This window comes from Ammospiza nelsoni, chromosome 1, assembly GCF_027579445.1.
Source record: "Ammospiza nelsoni isolate bAmmNel1 chromosome 1, bAmmNel1.pri, whole genome shotgun sequence".
In the NCBI taxonomy this organism is placed as follows: Eukaryota; Metazoa; Chordata; class Aves; order Passeriformes; family Passerellidae; genus Ammospiza; species Ammospiza nelsoni.
Genome location: NC_080633.1, coordinates 88,986,639 through 88,996,218, shown reverse-complemented (window position 1 = coordinate 88,996,218; position 9,580 = coordinate 88,986,639). Strand labels below are relative to the sequence as shown.

Genomic DNA, 9,580 nt, shown 5'->3' with positions numbered 1-9,580 from the left:
CCCATTTCTAGTTGTGCATGGTAATTTGGGGTGAAAAACCACCATGCCAGTACTGTTCCCAAGGAAGGCCTGGGAGAACTGATCACCTCTGAAAGGGGTGGTGAGCCCTCTTCCCTGGTGCCTTCCATTGCTTGCTGCAAAAATTCTACTAATGCAATGTTAAAAAAACAATAACAGAAAAAGCATATAAAAATTTCTGTGTATCTGATGACTGATCAGAAGAAAAATATATATCTTAACAAGGTAATTATTGGCAAAAACAATTCTAGCAATATTTATTCTTCAGTTTAAAAAAATTTGATGTTCAGCTCAACAGGTGCCAATATCTATGTAGTATTTAGACTCATCAGTTGATGAAATCCAGTAAAAAAGAAAGCATTATAGAGACAACAGCAACAATCTGTTTTGTGTTATCATTCCTGTTGCCTAATTTTTCAACAGTGAAAGCTTTAACAAAGCCTTTCAAAAAATTAATCACTACTTCTATTCTGCACATAGATAGAATGAGTTTGGTAAAATTAAACCCTGTGAGTGTCCAACTGTTTAAAGAAGTATTAATGAAAGGAATGGGATGGAAGAGGTAGTCATGTCAAAGGAATACCCTTATCACTACTACTCTCTTTGTAATCACATGTGGTATGGAAATGCAATTAGCCATTGTGAAGTTCTGGGGTTTTTTTGGTCAAAATTATTCTTGTTTTCCAAGAAAATAGTACACATGAACCCTATTCTTAGATTCAAAATATAAATTTCAGTGCAGTGGAGGACCTTTGAGGATAGTGGTATTGAATGAGTATTTTTACTTCCACTTCTTTTTAATAGTCTCATTTTCTTGCTTTTAATATTGATCTACATTTTTATGTTATTTAGCCTGAACCTAATTTCCTAATATTATAGGAGTTTAAAATTTTAACTCTAATAACTTTAGAAACGTTGGGGCCTGTATTACGTTGGAGATCAGACTACAAATTTAGAAGAGATGACTTGGCTTTTTTCTGGAATAAACAGGGGTGTGTTAAATAAACAGAGCATCACATGCATCTGGCCGTTTAGCACAGTGATGTTGTAAAAAGAGAAAAACCTTCAATAACTCAGCTGCTTTCAATGCTTCTTATTCATATGAGCAAACTCTTTAGTGCATGCCATGAACCATAAAAACCTGGAGACAGTAAGATTAATATACCTTAGGAAAGTAAGCGTTAACAAAATGTTTTATATATAAATTGCAGATTCACATGCATTCATTCTGCAATACACCTCGCCAGACACCCACTGGAGTAGGACAGACTCTCAGTATGGCCATCAGTAAAATGCCATCAGGGGCTGTTTTTTTAGCAGTCAGGGATCTGTTTCACTGTTCATCCAGCACACATGGCCGGGTCTGACTGGAGGAAGCAGCAGTAATTCAGGAAGTTAGTGACAGAGATGGAAGGACTCTCTCCATCCTCCTTCAGTATTTAGAGAATCTCCTCTTGAAAAGTCCTGAACAGAAGCAGAGCAAGGAGTGACAGGCATGCTCACAGACACACATTTTATAGAATCCAACTTCATCTGCAAGGGCTGAAGCCTAAGCATCTGCCTCAAGACATGCCTCAGAATTTGAAAGCCTTAACAGCATTTAGCTTGACCCTTGGCTGGCTAAAAGACATACTTGAGAAAAAAACTTAATCTCCTTTCCATCTATGCCCTCTAAGAAACAAATTCACAAAATTAATTTCTGCTGTTTCAGACTTGAAAACAGCTTTTCAATCCTAAAACAGTCCACAAAACAGAGAGCAGATATTTTAAAACATGAGGCTCCCTACAAGATTGCACCTTTTTTTCAGTGTAGCTGTTAAACTTTGTTGGATGCTGTGTTTATAAACTAAATTACTGAGGTTCATGCAAGCAACTTAGTAACTTAAAGAGCTGATTTAATGAATTTATGAATGAATGCATATAAAAGCAGTGGTGTAGCTTGGTAAATTCACCTCAACACTTAAAGTCTATTTTTGTTAGGCTAAATGCTTTTGAGAAAACCACATGACAAGCCAGTCTTGGATTAATTATCTTCAGCTGAAGAACCCTGCACCTTGGCAAGACCATGGTTCTCTAAGGTAAAAGGAGAAAGAAAATAATTTTCTATAAGGAAAAAGAAATACTGATCCCAAGCGAGTCAGATACTCCCAGTGTAGTTGCAGCACCATGAATTATTTCCCCGTTTCAGCTGTCCACACAAAATAGCAGTGTCCTGTGTTCATGCAGTACAGTTGCCACATTCAACTCATTCTCTGATAAACTGTAATGTCACATCTCTGTGGAAAGCCATAAGGAGCGTGTCATGGTCTGAGCAGAGTCTGAAGACTCTTCCAGCTGTCACTTCCAAGAAGGTAATGATTCATTCCCAAATAATTCAAAAGAGGTGACCGCTCATTTATTTTTTAATCATAAATTCTGCCACAATTTTAATTTAAGTTGTGCTCCAGGCCAGAGCTTACAAAGTTCTATCTTAGTTTGATAGGAGTTTAGCAAAGAGCTTTTTAAGACTGCTGGAGCAGTGCTTGGTTTTGGATCAGAGTCTAATTTGTTACTGAGTCCCAGTTGACTAAGGGTGTCCAATTCTGTCTTGCATATTTAGATTTTACCCACTTGCTTTAATTTTTGCAAAAATTGAAAAAGTAGCAGACAGACAGCCCAGGTATGCTGGTGTACTTGGGTTGTGTCTCACAAAATCTGGAATGATGCTTTTAACCACATGAAGCTATTTTTCTGACTATCTATCTTTCTGCAGAAGGACATAAGCTATTTTTCTGACTATCTATCTTTCTGCAGAAGGACATAGCACACAGTTCAGGAGGACAATGTGCTGCAGTTCATTGCTGAAGTTGAAATAACACTGGAAGTTCAACAGCTAATTTAGCTTGCTACTAGTTAGGAGTAATATAAAGTTCTTGACCCCATTTTTTAGCAATTGACGTAGCATCAACAAGGTGTTTGGGCAAAATGATGGCCATCCCTACTGGAAAAAACACATAAATGACAGATGTTACTTAGATACATAATCTTTTACCTGGACAAGATGAACTGTTAGATGAGCGACGTTCCATGCTGAGGTTTTGCACTGTGCTGGGCATGAGGGGCAGCTCTGAGCTCCACACAGCAATGCAGTATGAACAGCAGCAGTAATACACTTCCTTTTGGCATTATAACTTCAGATCTAGAATGTGAAAAAGTCCAGTTATTTTCCAGGTCTGATCCTAAAGCAGAGCATCAAGCAAGACTTTCCAAAGTCCCAGTAAACTTAAGCCAATAGCGAGCATAGCAAAAAAAAATCTCATTCCTTATTTATATATTTATAGCTTCTTATGCCTAATGTATAAAGTAAAAATCACTTTAAGTATAAGCAATCACACTCAGTATTAGTGAAATACAGATCCAACACACTGGTAACATACCTTCAAAGTAAACTCTAATATGTGTAGAAGTTTCAGGATAAGCATCAGAGCAGGGATGAGCTTTGCTTCATTCTGAAAAGTCATCCCTCTAATGGCTGTGTCTCTGAATCAGATATTTTAATCCTCTTAGAAGACTTAAAATGATCCACTCAGAGAGTTAGTTTGCCATTTCTATATTTAACTAACAGCAAAACTTTGACAGGAAATTAATTTTGTTCACAAAATTCTGGTCATGAAATCTCTCTTGATGAGAGAAATTTGTCCATACTGGCAACAAGGAAAGAAGACTTCTAAAGTTTAGGTTAAGATCTTTGAAGATGGGTGATGGATTTCCCTACCTTTGAAAATTCCAAGGGATTTGATATGTATGTAGGACAACAAAACATAAACCTGCATGAACTGCTCATTCAGATATGCTTGACAAAGCAGGCCCCTACTTTTATAAGCTTTTTAATTTTACTTGTATTAAAATTCAGTAATAAATATTGAATAATTACTCTGGCAGCCAATTCCATGATCATCTCACTTTGGTCCCAGAGTCAAGTGATAGTTACTAGATACAAGTAGTGCTATCTTGCTCCAACTCACTGGATTTTCCTCAAGTCACTTGCTGCGCACCTCTTGTCATGTCCACCTTGCTTGTGAACATTTACATGGGCATTTTTTTCTTTTGCCAGAATAAATACATAGCAAGTAGGACAGATTCACCCTGCAATGAACACGCAGCCCTGGAGTTGAAATTCTTCTTCAGTCACTGGTGCAATAGACCAACATTCTTTAGAAACTTTTTCCTGATTATACTGTCACCATGCAGAATTTACTATCACTTAAAATAGCAGTGAATGCCAGACTTCTGACCTACAAACCAGGACAGCGGTCCTTTGATTTTCCACCATTGATACAGTAATGTCATACTGTTATTTTTAAACACTTGGAATGTACCATGCCACCCAATCTGGTATTAGCAAATCTTGCCCAGGAGATTTCTTCTGCTGCCCCAGTGGAGCAGTTCATGCTGATTTTGCCTGTCTGTAGGTCAGCAATAGCATTTGAGATTCAATCAGGAAAAAGGAGGTTTTATTTTAAAATGTGCTTGGTTTCTAAATTTTTTTTTAACATGATCATGAATGATTATTAGAAATAGCAGGTATATTTATGAAGATGAAGACATATATGAAAGAAATAAGGTCAATTAAGCTGAAATGAAACCAATTTTCCTCTGTTTGAGATAGTATCATGTTATCAATGGAAACAGTATTGCATTCAAAGAAAACCTGTAGCTTTTTTATGTCCCTCACTGAAGCCTGAAGATACTACAGAGATTTTACATACCAGTCTTTGAAAATAAAGTGCATGATCATTCAAATACTTTCCCATAATGCATTCACATAATTTGACTTAAATACTTACATAATTTGTGATTACTGATTCACAACCAGATCTGGTTAAGCTAATTTTTAGTGACTTTACCCACAGAACTATAATTTACAGCCCCACTTACCCTTCAATTAAAGAAGTCAAATAACCCCAACACCTAAAACTAATGTATGGCTGCTAAGGCTAATGCTACGCCTGTTTAGTAAGCCTGACATCAGCCTTGGCTCTGGCACAAGCAGCACACTCAGCTTGGTTTCCTAAAGTGGCATCCTCAGACACACTGAGTCATCTCTGAACCTGTAGGTGAAGATGATAGTGATGACAGTGCTCCTGGAAAAATTTCTAACTTCCCACTCAGTGAACAAAGCTCCCTGTTTTGTTTGGCAAGCACTGAGTGAGGTTACACTGAACCTCAGGGGAAGAAGGCTCTGAAAGACTGACATCTTCAGCAAAGATGTGAGCTTTTCTTGCCATTTCAGAGGGGTTTCAAAGCAACTCTGCTTTCTGGCCTTAAGTGACAGAATGACTCTCACTTGTTCAATGAGAAGTTAGAGCTACTGCTGAAGGAACTGCTGCTGTTTGTACTAATTTATGCTCCTGGTGGTGAGCATAGCAACTCCTGTGCAGTGGCTTTTTCTACAGCAGCAGTTGTTCCTGTCCTCCTGTCTTGAATTTCTGGTGATGCTTCTGCCTGCTGGGCTCTCTAGAGGATGGCTCTCTAATGCAGCAGTCCCAGCAGCAGCAGTTCCAGTTCTGTGCTTCCAGGCATTCTTGCCAGCAATATCATGGATCTGATTGTCTCCCTACAGACAAAAAATACTACAGTTTGAAAATCACCATCGTAGGTTTTGATACTGAACTCATGCCACTTGCAAACAAGGGATTTCTAAGTGAATCACTGGAACATGGTAAAACCTCCAGGGACTGGAGAAATCTACACAGGAACTGCAGGAATAAAAAAAAAAAAAAATCCCATACTGTGTCATTTTTCAGTCTGTACAGTTTTTGTGACATGGCATAATTCTTTAAAAATGTTTCCCTATTTTTGTAAAGACAGACCAGTCACAGCTCTCACAGGTTTTTCTTGTAACAGAGCTCCCCAATGAATCTCTCACATTAGCTTCACCTCAGCTATGTTTGACTCAGTTGTGAATCTTAAAGGATCAAGTCTCTTTTTAAACACCTTCCCAATCAAACAATGGAAGCGTATGAAAACTGCTGCAAAATTGATGTTTAGGTCATGCATGGCTCTACCATGTCAGTAGTTCAGTACCCATTGGTGAATTGACAATGGTTATCCAAATAAATTGATATAGAGATGTGCTCTGCTTGCTGAGACGCTGAACAAAGTATTTGAGCCTGTGCCTCCTGTCTCTAAAGCAGGGAGCTTCTCACACTTGCTCCTATATTTAGCGCAGATGGAGGATTTACACAGAACACTCACAGTAAACAGACTTATATGGCAGCAATAATCAGGGTTCCCAAAGTAAGTGTTGGTACTTAATGTTCCATGTGAACTGCAGAAATGTAGGTTACTCCAGAGAGAGTATTCTCTGATGTTATCCACTATTTGCAGAAACCCAATGGATGAAAGAATTTCCACTTCACAAAAATAAAGGAGTGGAGGACATTGTGCTTAGACTCCCTTGAGAAAATATGACATGGGTATAAAATCTCTCACTGCTTGTGCTTTACCCACAGGCCTTAATTAGGTCTGATGAAGGTTAATGACTACAAAGAGGTAAATCTCAAAGTTTTCAACAGCTAGATTTTATCTGAAAAAGCACCTTTTACTTCAGAGGCCAATTACTCTGTTCTCCTCAATAGAGCTTAATTAGGTGACCTGCTCCCAGGGCAAGCAGCCTAATGACCCCTCTGCTCAGCTTTGAAAGGGCTGTCTTCCAAGAGGCATCAGGAAATCCCTAACTCATATCTGCTGCTTTTTAGTTCTCAGAAGAAGGATTTCACTGCATTGCTGTGTCTGGTGAGTTCTCTCACACCCCTAGAAGATTTTAAGCATATTATTTAGATGACAAGGGCTGCTGTGTCCCTCTGCACCAGAGAGATTAAATGAACTGTCTTTTTTTTTCCTTTGTACAAGAAGCTTTGTCTTTGAGCATTTTCAGGAGTGTTTTCTTTTTCCAATCAAATTACTTCTATAATATCTGTTTAAAGTAATTGCTTTCCCTTGCATATACACTGCAGAATGCCAGAAAACAACTGGTGAGAGTGGCCTCCCTTCTGGACATTTAGCACTTTCATCCATAAAACACCTCACACATAAAAGCTATTCCTCAAAATGTTCTTGGAGGTAAAGCATTAGAGCTAGGTAAAAAACTCACTACCAACAGTTTAAAAAATTAGACCCCATTTTGCCTGTAAACTATTTCCAAGTCATTTCGATGTTTGCTTTTTTCCTTCCAGTCCCCATCTCTCCACTGCACTGTTTCCATGACATGTGGAAGTGGGATTTCTTGTGCTCTTCCTTAGGACATGTGGCACTCTATGATCCCTTGACCACATACAGAAATTTCATACATCAGAAATGGATACTGCTAGTGGTTCTTGTTAAAGTTCTTTGGTAAAACTGCATCATCTTAAGCGTACAGCTTGGTGGATAAGTTAATGAATTGCATGATGTTCAGTGAATGACTTCCCACTCCCAGAAACCACCCTGCTCATGGCCACACATTCCCACCTCTCCTTTTGGGCTGGCTCTGGTGATTGCCAGGCCTGTCTGTGAGCTGCCATGGACCTGCCTGGGAGCAGAAAGCAAAACCAGAGAGCAACTCTGGCTGGCTGAGTGCTGCGTGAGCAGGTTAAAGTGACTCATGGAAAAGAGCGAAGAGTGCCAGAGCTGGCACAAGGGGGAATGGTTGATCTGGGCAGTCAGGAGAGAGGCCAGGGAGTAAGGAAAGCAGGGCCAATAGTGGACAAGAAGACAGTGCCTCTTCTGAACGTGTCTCCCAGTCAGTTCTTTATGGTGATGGGGAAAAAATGACACTTTTCAGTTGCTTCCTTTGCACTGATAGGGGTGAGCGGTCTTAGTGTTGAAAGGAATGATGGATAAATAGGGAAATATAGTAAGAATATATAAAAGAAAATTTTTTATAATATTTTACCAACAGATCTCTTACCTCCTTTGCTAGAAGCAGGAAACTGTGTATTGTACTTTCTCATTTATTTGAGGAATCTTTGTCATCTGCTATTTTCCATGACCAGTCAATGCCCTCAAGGCTTTGCATTGCACCAACTCTGGTAGTCCTGAGACAGAAAATTCATGAATGCAAGACAGATGGGAAAATCCAGAGCTGAAGAAAGAAGCTGAAAAAGAAAGTAGTGAAGTGGATAATTTCCCAACAGCTCCTCATCATGTTGTGGATATAATTGAAAATCCAAAGTGTGGTTATGCATAATGTGAGGCCACATAGCTATCTATTGCTCTCTTTAGGCTTTTGCATGAAATTTTATTTACTTTTCTAGCTTATCAGCATAAATGCATGCAGAAAATAATTTTGTAAATCCTAAAGCAATTGCATGACAGCAAAAGTACTCAGTTAATTATATATTACTGGAAATATGTTGCTCTGGATTGATTGCCCTGTTTTGGAAAGCACTTGTACATGAAATATTTGATGAAGAATAACAATAGGAAGCAGGAAATCCAAAACCCAAGAGAAGAAATAAATCTGAAGGAAATAGAGTGAGGCAAATAAAAAGAAAAAATAAAAGAGCTTTTGTCTCCAGAAAAAAGCAGTGATTATTGTTTGTCAGTTGACTCAGACCAGGTTGTTGAGGATTTTGATTCAGAAGGTTGCTCAAACATGTCCCTGTGCATCTGAATAATTCCACTGGGACTACTTATATATTTAATTTAAACATGTATTTAAAATGCTTGCCTTCTGAAAGATATAGTACATAAAGACTGATTAACACTTCTTGGTGCCATGCTAAAACAGCCACATGTTCTGTGCCAGATGCAATTCTTAGAATTGCAGCATCTGGTCACATGTATATGTTCTGGTTTTTGTCTGCATTAGCAACATCTGCAAGTTTTGCTCCTTTTAGCTGGCAGTGAATCCAGTGCTCTATTTTGGGAATTACTCTGCTGCCAGAACACCCCTAGCAAACTACCTCCATTCATAACAGGAGAGTTCATAATCTGTTCTTCTAAACTTTTTCTTAATTATAAAGAGCTTAAAACTGTGAATGGTACTATTAAGTCATTGAATCTCATTTTTTTTAGCTAATTACTAACATTATTTCTATTTTGGGGGGGTATATTTTCATCTTTGGAATTCAATCAGATTTTCTCCTACAAAGCCAAGTTTCATCATTATTCTCTGCTAAAGGCTGAATTTTAAAGCATGCCAATACAGCTGGCATGACATTGGCCTTCCTAATTCAAGGACACAAAGGCTTACCCTGAACGATAAGCAGAAAAAAAAAAAATCACATTTGTTCTATTAATCAAGGTTTGGGTAGGGTTTTTTGTCAAATATGATTCATACTTGCCTCACAGCAAGGTCTCAGGGCAACTTGGTGTTTCCTGGAAGCCCTTTGGTCAGTAAGAGCTGAGCATTGAACCATGCAGTTTGTCACCTGCCACACTATTTACAGAGCCAATGGATGGGAACAACATAGTGTAGAGCAGAAACTGTCAATAATTCACACTCAGTGACTGCTGATATATAAGGTGTTGGCAGGAAAACTTCAGCAAGTCCCATCATTTCAGTTCATAAGCACTAACAGATTCTCTTTCTTTCAGC

General features: G+C 38.5%; 1 long non-coding RNA gene across 1 annotated transcript; it reads right to left on the bottom strand.

Moving 5' to 3' along the window:
* Nucleotides 1-1,091: 1,091 nt before the first annotated feature.
* LOC132082349 (uncharacterized) lies at nt 1,092-8,112 on the bottom strand. The gene is made up of 3 exons (XR_009419790.1): nt 7,949-8,112; nt 3,050-3,196; nt 1,092-1,482 (listed from the first exon to the last, which is right to left on the bottom strand). It is a non-coding gene; the product is annotated as an uncharacterized LOC132082349 (long non-coding RNA).
* Nucleotides 8,113-9,580: the final 1,468 nt, after the last annotated feature.